The sequence below is a fragment of the Nycticebus coucang genome, chromosome 23 (assembly GCF_027406575.1).
Source record: "Nycticebus coucang isolate mNycCou1 chromosome 23, mNycCou1.pri, whole genome shotgun sequence".
NCBI lineage: Eukaryota > Metazoa > Chordata > Mammalia > Primates > Lorisidae > Nycticebus > Nycticebus coucang.
The window spans coordinates 31617093-31630179 of record NC_069802.1 but is presented as its reverse complement, the minus strand read 5'-3'; the positions used below and the strand labels follow the sequence as shown (position 1 = coordinate 31630179).

Below are 13087 nucleotides of genomic sequence, written 5' to 3'. Positions count from 1 at the left end.
TGGTTTCTATAGCTTTCTAATGACTTCCATCCAAGAGTGTATCTGGAGTAAGTGAATGGTGAAATTGGTATCCCACTACCTGTAATTCATGTAAATAACAAACATCATTTTTATAGACCGTACTATATGCCTTGTACAGGGCAAGGTGCCATACACACATTCACGATCTCAGAGAATCTCCCTGGCGATACTTGGTATTTTTCTCCCCATTCTCAGAATGAGCAATTGAGATTCAGAGAAGCTCAGTAACTTTTGCAAAGTCACGGAGATGAGGTTTGCCTAACTCTAAAGCACGTGCTTGTGGCAGGGTGCCACACTGCAGGCACCTCACCGTCTCCTGCAGGCGTCATTCATTCATGGAGTCACTGCACATCTTCATGGGCCAAGTTCTGTGCTGGGCACTGAGGATGCATGTTCAACAAGACAACTTAGTTTGCAATCTCAAAAACATTATGATTCAGTGGGAGAGTGGGACAAGAAAATGGAACATTTCAATGGAACGTTTCAAGCATTGGATTCATGATTTTCGGGGGTGTGTGTGTTTTTTCCCAAGGCTTTGCAAGATGTCAAGCTCATCCCACACCTTGACAATTAATGTTCTTCAAGACAGAGATCTACTAAGAATATCAAGTCCCTCAATGCACTGTGGTAAGTGCTGGGGAGGAGACAGAGTAATATACACAAACGAGGGATGTCCAGACAAGTAACAAGAAAAGTAGAGCTGTGGCTAGATGCAGCCCCAGTATATTAAAACATTATGTTATACACCATAGATATATACAGTTTTTACTTGTCAATTAAAACAGAAATCTCTCATTTTTATTTTTGGCTGCTGCATATGCCATTTTTTTTTTTTTTTTGAGACCATCTCACTTTGTTGCCCTTAGTAAAGTGCTGTGCATCACAGGTCACAGCAACTTCAATATCTTGGGCTCCAGCGATTCTCTTGCCTGAGCCTCCCACCACAACACCCGGCTATTTTTAGAGACGAGGTCTTGCTTTGGCTCAGGCTGGTCTCAAACCTGTGAGCTCAAGCAATCCACCCGCCTCGGCCTCCCAAGTGCTGGGATTACAGGCATGAGCCACCAGGCACCGCCCTGCATATGCCATTGTATTGGATGTACTGTGACTTATTTCGCTGTCTCCTACTAATAGGCATTAAGTTGTTTCTGCGGAAAATTATCAACAATGTTTCTTATTTCATTGACATTAAGTAAAATTTTCTTTACTCATGCTTGCTTTGGCAGCATATATACTAAAACTGGAAGGATACAGAGAAGATTAGCATGGCCTCTGCGCAAGGATGACACGCAAATTCATGAAGTGTTCCATATTTTTGAGTGAAGAAGTTGAAAAAAAATTTTTTTCTTTACTTCTTTTCTCATTTCTGCCAGTAAAGCAGAGGTCTCATTTTTTGCTTATAAATGCAGCTAATGAAATTCCATAGCCTGGCCTTAAGAAACTCAAGTCTTCTTCAGGAAGAGATGAAAGAGGATGGGTGGTGATATGCCATCGTGTGTCATAAAACCAACTCAAAGAATTGTGAGAACATTCACTAGCACGAAGCTTGTCTTTCTGGGATGGAAGATGTGGGCGAGTTCATGACTGTGACCACTGCCGGGGCTCTGCCGAGACTGCTCCACTGGGACACCTGCCTACTCTCCCAAAGCCCCTTCTTTTCTACTCTGTCTACTCCCTTCCTCTTTTTATACCTCCTGGCTTGACCCCTCTTGATCTCTCCTTTTGCAGCCTGGACCCCACAGTCAATCATTTCGATTATATTCTTACTGATATCTTTAAATCCCCTTCCTGCTTCCTCTTTAGCCTCCTGTCCTTGCCATTCTCCATACCAGATCTTATCACTTTGCTCGAATTACCTGGGTTTTGTGAGGATCGAATAGAATTACAGCTCCTCAGTGCCTGGCACATCGTAGGTACTCATTAAATATTTCCTACTTCCCTTGTCTCACCCCATCAAAAGGAAATGTCGCTTGTTTTAGGAGACACTGTTTCCCCAGCCCTCTCAGTGTCTGAAATGGTTGCGTAGACTCTGAGCGGACCTGCCCCTCTCCCAGGCTGTGCCTCGCATGGCACCTGGCAACCCCTCTCCTGCCATCTGCTTGCTGGCTGTCACTCACCACCTACTAGACTGGGACATCACAGCCACTGGCCCAAGCTTCATTTCGAAACCCACCCGCTAAGGAGGAGGCCAACTTCAGAACCCATCGAGGGATATAAATAATTCAGCAGCCAAGAAAAATACTGAGTACTTGGGCAATCTCCCCAAGACACTCTGGAGAACATTTAGGAGTGGGCCTATTGGGGTCTTATGGGTCAAGCATTGCAGGTTTAACAAAGCTATAATTAATAGTTTAGAAGCATCAGATCCTGAGGAAAGTTTCCACCAAGTTTGGCAGTGAGAGTCAGAATTGACATGGAAAAGAACAAAAGAAAAAAGTATGACATTCACTGGGCCAGGTCATTTACATAGATCATTTCAGTTAATCTAACAATTCTACAAAGTGGCTGTTCTTATGCTAGGCTTTATTGTACAGAAGAATATCTGCATAGGGGCCACAGAGCTTCAGAGCTTGCTGGACCTGAGTAAGTGTTGTGGCTTCAACTCTTTCTTGCTGTGTGACCTTGAGTATGTTATTGAACCTCTCTGAGTTTCAGTTACCACATTCATGACTTGGGGACCACCATGCTGACCATGTAGCTTTGGCAATTAGACGATGTAATGAACCTAAAAGCTGTCATGGTGTTCCTGGCATTCATTAGGCAGTCAAGAAATACCATCTGTTATTATTTTTACTATTATTGATATTATTGCTAAAAGTCATTGAGTGAGGGTGCTGGGATTCAAACCGAAATCCTTCTGGGTCCAAAGTTAAAGGAACCAGAACCACAACCTTGTTTAGAGAAAGCTGGGGAAATGCTTCACTCAGTGTTTTTGCAGCAATCACCACATGCCAGGAATGGTGTCAGGCAGGAGAAAAGTAGAACAAATAAGACTTTTTTTGTTCCTTTTTTTTCTCTTCCCTCTTCTTTCTGGCCATGGCTCTTCTTAGCATGTGGATGGCATTTACTATTCTTCTATATTGGAGTTAGGCTTGGCTATGTGGCCTGCTTTGGCCAGTGGAATGTGAGTGGCCTTGCTGAGAGCAGAGGCTGTAAACGTGTTTCTGTGCTTTAGCCTGCTTGCTTGTGCTTCCACCATTTGTCACAAGAAAAGTTATGTGTGGAGTAGCCCTGTTCCCAGAGAGACACATGGGGCAGGCTGGACCCCAACCCAGCGACTGGAATGCACCTGGCTCAGACTCTCCCAGCTGAGAGCAGCTGAGCCGCAGCCAGTCTGAGAATGAAATAAATCACTGTTGCTGCAGCCATTGAAATTTTGGAGCTGTTTGTTACACAAAATTATTGCAAGAAAATGTGACTAATATACAAAGAGAGACAGAAAAGTAAGCCAATAATTACATACAGTAATCTTCCTTTATCCACAGGACCTCTGTTTCAAGACCCCCAGTGGAGGCCTGAAACCTTGGATGGTACCAAACCCTGTATACACTACGTTTTTCCCTATACATACACACATACTTAGGATAAAATTTAATTTATAAACTGGGCAAAATAAGAGATTAACAACAATAACCAAAAAAAAAAAATAAATAAAAAAAAAATAAAATAGAATAGTTGTAACTATACAGCAGCATCACTACTCTTGTGCTTTGAAGCCATCATAAAGTAAAACAAAAGTTACTTGAACACAAGCTCTGTGATACCATGACGGTCGATCTGGTGACCGAGAAGGCTGCTCAGCAAGTAATGGGTGAGAAGCGGCTACGGCATGAATACTCTGGATGAGGGCTGATTCCAGGAGGGACAGAACAGGATGGTGCAGGATTTCATCATGCTAGCAAGGACAATGCACGATTTAAAACTTTAAACAAGATTTAAAACTTCAAACAGGATTCTTTCTGGAGTTTTCCACTTGATAATTCCAGGCCTCGGTTGACTGCAGGTAACTGAAACCAGGAAAAGAGAAATTGCAGATGAGGAGGGACTGCCATACAGAGGATTTGGGAGCCCTTTGCTGGAAGTCTGCAGAGGCACAGAGAGGGCCTGGGGGGGATCTGCTGCTCAGTGGCTCTCCTTTCCTCCAGCCTCATTATGAATGAATTGCTCCCATCAACATGGAAAAGTGCTGCCATTTGTATCATTTAACAAAAACCCTTCTTTTGATCCCATTTCTCTGCACCCTTATATAACAAACTCCTCAAATGCCTTATTTATACCCATTGGTACTAGTTTCTCACAAGCCCTTTTCTCTTGAATCCTCTCCAATTCACTCCAACTCATTCACCCAAATGACTCATCAAGGTCCCTTTTGACCTTCATGTTGCTAAAACAATAACTAATTCTCAGCCTTCATCTCTGCAACTTTTTCAGCAGCATTAGACCTAAAACAATCACCCCTCCTATGGCCTACAGACATATAAAAAAAATGCTCATCATGTTTAATCATCAGAGAAATGCAAATCAAAACTACCTTGATATACCATCTAACTGCAGTAAGATTAGCCCAAATCACAAAATCCCAAGACCAGAGATGTTGGCGTGGATGTGGAGAAAAGGGAACACTTCTACACTGCTGGTAGGAATGCACACTAATACATTCCTTTTGGAAAGATGTATGGAGAACACTTAGAGATCTAAACATAGATCTGCCATTCAATCCTATAATTCCTCTACTAGGTATATACCCAGAAGACCAAAAATCACATTATAACAAAGATATTTGTACCAGAATGCTTATTGCAGCCCAATTCATGATTGCTAAGTCATGGAAAAAGCCCAAGTGCCCATCAATCCATGAATGGATTAATAAACTGTGGTATATGTACACCATGGAATATTATGCAGCCTTAAAGAAAGATGGAGACTTTACCTCTTTTGTGTTTACATGGATGGAGCTGGAACATATTCTTCTTAGTAAAGTATCTCAAGAATGGAAGAAAAAGTATCCAATGTACTCAGCCCTACTATGAAACTAATTTATGGCTTTCATATGAAAGCTATAACCCAGTTATAACCTAAGAATAGGGGGAAGGGGGAGAGGGAGGGGTGGGAGGGGGGAGGATGGGCAGAGGGAGGGTGATTGGTGGGATCACACCTGTGGTGCATCTTACAAGGGATGTGAAACTTAGTAAATGTAGAATATAAATGTCTTAACACAATAACTAAGAAAATGCCAGGAAGGCTATGTTAACCAGTGTGATGAAAATGTGTCAAACTGTTTATAAAACCAGTGTATGGTGCCCCATGATCGCATTAATGTACACAGCTATGATTTAATAATAATAATAAAAAAAATCACCCCTCCTCCTTGAATCACTGTCTTCACTTGGCTTCCAGAAGACAGCACTCTCATACTAACCACTGGGGCCTCCTTCTCTTCTCCTTGGAGAATTAGTTCCTCTTCATCTCCTGTCCTTCAAATAGGAGCATCCCAGAGCTTGGGTCTCAGACTGTGTTTCCCTTCTCTACAAAGGGAAAGCGATCCCTGGAGATGTCATTCAATCTTATGATTTTATGCATGCTTTACTTTCTACTGATCCTGAAATTTACATGATGAGGCAGGACCTACCACCTGAACAGAAGACTCATGTATCCTATTCTTCACCAATATCTCTCTACTTGGATATCTAATGTTCATCTCAAATTTAATTCTGGGCTTGGAATGGCAGTACATGTCTATAATCCCAGGACTTTGGGAAGCCAGGCAGGAAGAATGCTTGAGGCCAAGAGTTCAAGACCAGACTTTATATGCCAGGGGCAACATAGTGAGACCCCATCACTACAAAAAATATAAAGTAAAAAAGTGGCTGTGCCTCCACAGCACAATGGTTAGAGTGCCGGCCGGCCCTGTGGCCAGGATCTGCTAAACAAACAAACAAACAAAAAATAATAAAAACTGAAATAAAATTAAAAAGTTGGCTGGGTGTAATGATGAGTACCTATAATCCCATCTACTCAGGAAGCTGAGGCAGGAGGATTGTTTAAGCCCAGGAGTTTGAGGCTGCAATGATCTATGATGACACCACTACTCTAGCTAGGGCAACAGAGTAAGACCCTGTCTCAAAAAACAAAAACAAGAAAACAAAATCCTCACTTACTTGTGAATTTTTCCTTTAAAACCTGCTCTTCCCGTAATATTCCCCACCTCATTTAATGAGAACCCCCTTCTTCTAATTGCTTGGGTCAAAAATTTTGGGACCAATCAAGAAGCATAGACTCCATCCTGCTCACTAGCCCTTGTGACCAAGCAGAATCCCAGGCCTTGCCCCCGACAGCCTGCTGGGGCAGGTCTAGGGCAGTCCAGAGAGCTGCATTTTTATTATTTTATTAATTAATTTATTTTTTATTTCAGATTAATATGAGGGGACAAAGAATTAGGTTGCAATGCTCGCATTTCTAAGGTAAAGTCCCTATGGTAGCTGTGTCCCGTACTTGAGAGGTGTGCCATATACATCCTTACATCGTGCCTCTTAGGTGGGAGCACACCAACCCCCCTCTCCATGCGTCTTTCCTTCCTTTCCCCTCCCCACAACTTGAAAAAAATTGAGCTTTTCTCTCGTGTGGGTATGTATTAGTTTGTCTACTGGCTTCACATTAGTATTGAGTCCATTGGAAATTTGCTTTTTCATTCTTGTGATACTTTACTAAAAAGAATGTGTTTCAACTCCATCCAGGTTAATACAAAAGATGTAAAGTCTCCATCTTTTTTTATGGCTGAATGGTAGTCCACGGTGTACACCACAGTTTATCAATCCATTCATGGGTTGATGGGCACTTAGGTTGTTTCCACAAGTACAAACTGGCGATTGTAAATTGAGCATGATAAACAATCTAGTACAAAAGTCTTTACAATAAAATGAATTTTTTTTCTTCTGAGTAGATGCCTATTAATGGGACTGTGGGATCAAATGGAAGGTCTGTTCCAGTGCTTTGAGGACTCTCCATATTTCCTTCCAAAGAGGCTGTCTTAGTTTGCAGTCCCACCAACAGTGTAAAAGTGTTCCCTTCTCTCCACATCCGCTCCAAGGGCTGCATCTTTAGCGTTCTCTTGCAAGGGGCCTCAGATCCCGAGGCCAGAAGTGTGCATTCTTTGGGGGGAACTGTGGTGTATGCTCCATGCAGGCAGTTCTTCTCAATAGATTCCACCTCTTTGGAGTTAGGTAGAATAAAATTTTGTATTTCATGAGTTTTAGAACCATTGCCCTGCCTGCAGAGCGCAGTATGGACATACTGGGAACAGGAAGAGGAAAGGGGCAGAGGAGATAGGAAGGGGTTTGGGCACAAGAGCTGTCAATGAGGAAGTGCAGCATAGCCAGTGACCCTCTGGGAGTGTGCAGGGGAGAGGGCTGTGTCCAGGACTTTCTGTCTTGGGCCACTCCATCTGGAAGCACAGTATGCCGACACCCAGGAACATCAAAAGGCCACATGGCTGCTCCTGACTCACCTCCCTGCGCAGAGAGGAGCTTCAGGAAAGAGGACTGGCTAAATCTCCGGAGGGCAGCCCTGCATATGGGTGCAGAAAGGCTGGGAAGAACAGAGGTCATGTGCTTGCTGCTGACAAACAAGGCTGGGCTTCTTCAAGCAAATGGGCTTGGAATGGATTTCTAGACGGATCCAAAATGCTAATTAAAATCTCATCATTGCCCATTGGAGAGCCGTTGCTAGGCACCTGCTTGTACATGCCATTGAACTGTGGACAGAAGCTTCTGAGTAATTGAAACCCAACTGTTTCCCAAACCAATTTAGACTGAGACTGAGCTTAAAGGTGGGGACCATCTCTCATGAAGGCAGTAGCTTAGGGCTCCCCTCCCGCTGCAGGTCCAGCCAGTTCACACACAGACCCAAGCCTGTCTTCCTTCCAGGGGCTCAGTCTCACGGCTGCATAAGATGTGGGACCTGGAAAGGGACAGTCTTATCTGTTTTGATCTTAAACGATTTGTTTAGAGCAGGCGTCCTCAAACTGTGGCCCACAGGCCACATGAAGTGGTGTGAATTGTATTTGTTCCCGTTTTGTTTTTTACTTCAAAATAAGATATGTGGCTAGAGAAAGATGGCGGCCGAGTAACAGCTTCCCTGCAACTGGGAATAGCGAGTTTGGGGAGACAAGACTCCAGGCATCTCTGGCCGGTGGGATCTGCCTATAATCATCCCTTTGAGGATATGGGGGGCCAGGAAGGGACTTCTGGACCCCAAGAGGACAAAAACAGTGGAAAACTGGCAAGTGGTTGTGTGTGTTCGATCGACCTAATCACTCTGGCAACCGTAAGTACAAGCAGCAGTGAGACTGCAAACTGGAAAGGCCTTACCTGTGAACTGTTTTGGTGTTCTTGGACTTGGCACTCAGTTGAAATGCCTTGGGGAGAGCTTGAGCAGGAGTGTGGAGAACTTTGGGCATTGTCTGGGGCCCCAGACTGAGCCACTGAGCTGGGCGCAGGAAGCCATTGTGAAAGAACTGACCCAGCAAGCTCCGCCCTCAGGGTCTCAGAGCAAGGATTGGGCAGGTCAAAGTAACCTACTGACTGAGCAGCCTAAAGGCAGGGACTGAGCTGCCTTACAGCCTTAATCCTTAGGGGCAGAGTGAGATGGCTTTGGCACACTGGAGCCCTGGGCTGTAGACCTGGGTGGAGTGCCGTGACGTCACGTCTCATAGCAACCTCAAACTCCTGGGCTTGGCACCGCCCAGACCTCCATAAGAGCTGTGCAGCGACCCCCGACCACTGACCTGCACCCACTGGGCCTCCACATTCCCTGACCAGGAACTGTGGGAGCCACGCAACCCTGCGTCCTCCCTCCTGTGTCCTCCCAGCTTCCACACTAGCCTGTTCATCTGGACAGGGACTCTGGTAGCTGCGTGCCCTTTGGAGCCCTTCCTGCCTCTACGCAGAGCTCTTCTCCTGGCCAGAGACTGCTGGAGCCTTGGGCTCTCGGTGCCAAAGTCACTGGGCACCTGGCACTCCCAGAACCATGCGCACCACCCCCAGCCCTGTTGCTGGATCCGGGTGTGTCACAACCCGGACCTGCTTCCACAACCAGAACTCCCTAGCTAGAACAGCCCCAGAGGAACTACACAGGGTCACTCCTTACAAAGATCCAGCAACAATAGAGTGATCCCGTTGGGGTCTAATCTTGGAGAGACACCTCCCCAACTCTGAGGACAGCCAGAGGCAATGGTGAAAAACAATCATGAGGCGAAATCATCAGAAAAACTCTGGCAATATGAATAATCAGAGTAGATCAACTCCCCCAAGGATCAATGGGGCAGAAACAGCACAAGACCCCATGCACAAACAAATAGCTGAGATGTCAGAAATTGAATTCAGGATCTGGATAGCAAATGAGATCGAATTAGAATTCCAAAAGTTATCTCAAGAATTCAATAGATTCAAAGATCAAATAACCAAAGATTTTGACACATTGAGACAAGAAGTTGCATCCCTCAAAGATCTGAGAAACACAGTAGAATCCCTCAGTAACAGAATGGAGCAAGCAGAAGAAAGGATTTCTGACATTGAAGACAAAGCTTTTGAATGCTCCCAAACCCTCAAAGAAGAAGAGAAATGGAGAGCAAAAACAGACCACTCTCTCAGAGAGCTCTCGGATAACTTGAAGAAAACCGATATTCGTCTTATAGGGATCCCCGAAAGTGACGAAGTGGCTTCACAAGGCACAGAGTCTCTTCTCCATGAGATTGTGAAGGAGAACTTTCCAGACATGCCAAGAGATTCCGAAATTCAGATAGCAGACAGTTTCAGAACTCCAGCACGACTCAACCCAAATAAGACATCCCCCAGACACATCATAATCAATTTCACTAAAGTTAATATGAAGGAGAAAATTCCGAAAGCTGCCAGACGAAAGAAAACCATTACCTACAAGGGGAAGAATATCAGAATAACTGCAAATCTCTCTGATGAAACCTTTCAAGCTAGAAGAGGATGGTCATCAACTTTTAATCTCCTAAAACAAAATAACTTTCAACCCAGGATCCTGTACCCAGCTAAATTGAGCTACATTTATGATGGAGAAATTAAATACTTCAACAACATTCACACATTGAAGAAATTTGCCACAACTAAACCAGCTCTCCAGGAAATTCTTAGACCTATCCTCCATAAAGACCAGCGTAATTCTCCACCACAAAAGTAAACCCACCCAAAAAATTTTTGATCAAATTCCAACTTCCACAGTCGCAAAAGGATTAAAAATGTCCACCGGTCTCTCGAAAGGCTTATCAATACTCTCAATTAATGTGAATGGTTTAAATTGTCCTCTAAAGAGGCACAGGTTGGCGGACTGGATACAAAAACTCAAGCCAGATATCTGCTGCATCCAAGAATCGCATCTTACATTAAAAGACAGACATAGGCTCAAGGTGAAAGGGTGGTCATCTATATTCCAGGCAAATGGAAAGTAGAAAAAAGCAGGCGTTGCAATCCTGTTCGCAGACGCAATAGGCTTTAAACCAACCAAAATAATTAAGGATAAGGATGGACACTTCATATTTGTTAAAGGTAATACTCAATATGATGAGATCTCAATTATTAATGTTTATGCACCCAACCACAATGCACCTCAATTTATAAGAGAAACTCTAACAGACCTGAGCAACTCGATTTCCTCCACTTCCATAGTAGTTGGAGATTTTAACACCCCTTTAGCAGTCCTGGATAGATCCTCCAAAAAGAAGCTAAGCAAAGAAATTTTAGATTTAAACTCAACCATTCAACATCTGGACTTAACAGACATCTACAGAACATTTCATCCCCCCAAAACTGAATACACATTCTTCTCATCAGCCCACAGAACATACTCCAAAATCGACCACATACTAGGCCACAAATCTAACCTCAGCAAATTTAGAAAAATAGAAATTATTCCTTGCATCTTCTCAGACCATCATGGAATAAAAGTTGAACTAAATAACAACAGGAACCTGCATACCCATACAAAAACATGGAAGCTAAACAACCTTATGCTGAAGGATACATGGGTTATAGATGAGATTAAGAAGGAAATCACCATATTTTTGGAACAAAACAACAATCAAGACATGAATTAACAGAACCTCTGGGATACTGCAAAGGCAGTCCTAAGAGGGAAATTTATAGCACTGCAAGCCTTCCTCAAGAAAACGGAAAGAGAGGAAGTCAATAACTTAATGGAACATCTCAAGCAACTGGAGAAAGAAGAACACTTCAACCCCAAACGCAGCAGAAGAAAAGAAATAACCAAAATCAGAGCAGAATTAAATGAAATTGAAAACAAAAGAACTATACAACAGATCGATAAATCCAAAAGCTGGTTTTTTGAAAAGATCAATAAAATAGATAAACCTTTGTCCAACCTAACCAGGAAAAAAGAGTAAAATCTCTAATTTCATCAATCAGAAATGGTAATGATGAAATAACAACAGACCCCTCAGAAATTCAAAAAATCCTTAATGAATACTACAAGAAACTCTACTCACAAATATGAAAATCTGAAAGAAATCGACCAATACCTGGAAGCATGCCACCTACCAAGACTTAGCCAAAACGAAGTGGAAATGTTGAACAAGCTATATCAAGTTCTGAAATAGCATCAACTATACAAAATCTCCCTAAAAAGAAAAGCCCAGGACCAGATGGCTTTACGTCAGAATTCTACCAAACATTTAAAGAACTAGTACCTATACTACTAAACCTCTTCCAAAATATAGAAAAAGAAGGAATATTACCCAGCACATTCTACGAAGCAAACATCACCTTGATCCCCAAACCAGGGAAAGACCCAACAAGAAAAGAAAATTATAGACCAATAAACTAATGAATATTGATGCTAAAATACTCAATAACAACAAACAGAATCCAACAACACATCAAAAAAATTATACACCATGACCAAGTGGGATTTATCCCAGGGTCTCAAGGCTGGTTCAATATACGTAAATCTATAAATGTAATTCAACACATAAACAAACTTAAAAATAAAGACCATATGATTCTTTCAACTGATGCAGAAAAAGCTTTTGATAATATCCAGCATCGCTTCATGATCACAGCACTTAAGAAAATTGGTATAGATGGGACATTTCTTAAACTAATAGAGGCCATCTACAGGAAACCCACAGCCAATATCGTATTGAATGGAGTTAAATTGAAATCATTTCCACTCAGATCGGGAACCAGGCAAGGTTGCCCATTGTCTCCATTGCTCTTTACCATTGTAATGGAAGTTTTAGCCATTGCAATTAGGGAAGAAAAGGCGATCAAGGGTATCCACATAGGGTCAGAAGAGATCAAACTTTCACTCTTTGCAGATGATATGATCGTATATCTGGAAAACTCTAGGGATTCTACTACAAAACTTTTAGAAGTGATCAAGGAATACAGCAATGTCTCAGGCTACAAAATCAACACCCGTAAATCTGTAGCCTTTATATATACCAACAATAACCAAGCCGAACAAACAGTCAAGGACTCTATTCCTTTCACAGTAGTGCCAAAGAAGATGAAATATTTGGGAGTACACCTAACAAAGGACGTGAGAGATCTCTACAAAGAGAACTATGAAACTCTAAGAAAAGAAATAGCCAAAGATGTTAACAGATGGAAAAACATATCATGCTCATGGCTGGGAAGAATCAACATTGTTAAAATGTCCATACTGCCCAAAGCAATATATAATTTTAATGCAATTCCTATTAAAGCTCCATTGTCATACTTTAAAGATCTTGAAAAAATAATACTTCGTTTTATATGGAATCAGAAAAAACCTTGAATAGCCAAAAAATTACTGAGCAATAAAAACAAAGCAGGAGGAATCACGCTACCAGACCTGAGACTGTACTATAAACCCATAGTGATCAAAACAGCATGGTACTGGCACAAAAGCAGAGAAGTAGATGTCTGGAACAGAATAGAGAACCAAGAGATGGATCCAGATACTTAACGTTATTTGATCTTTGACAAGCCAATTAAAAACGTTCAGTGGGGAAAAGATTCCCTATTTAACAAATGGTGCTGGG

The 13087-nt window shown here is 42.5% G+C and overlaps 1 protein-coding gene and 1 non-coding gene across 2 annotated transcripts in view; one reads left to right on the top strand and one right to left on the bottom strand.

Moving 5' to 3' along the window:
* The window catches only part of FAM184B (family with sequence similarity 184 member B), a 103082-nt gene that overhangs the window by 52954 nt on the left and 37041 nt on the right, over positions 1 to 13087 (bottom strand). The window lies entirely within an intron of this gene.
* Positions 1232 to 1338, top strand: LOC128576185 (U6 spliceosomal RNA). The gene has a single exon (XR_008377289.1). It is a non-coding gene; the product is annotated as a U6 spliceosomal RNA (small nuclear RNA).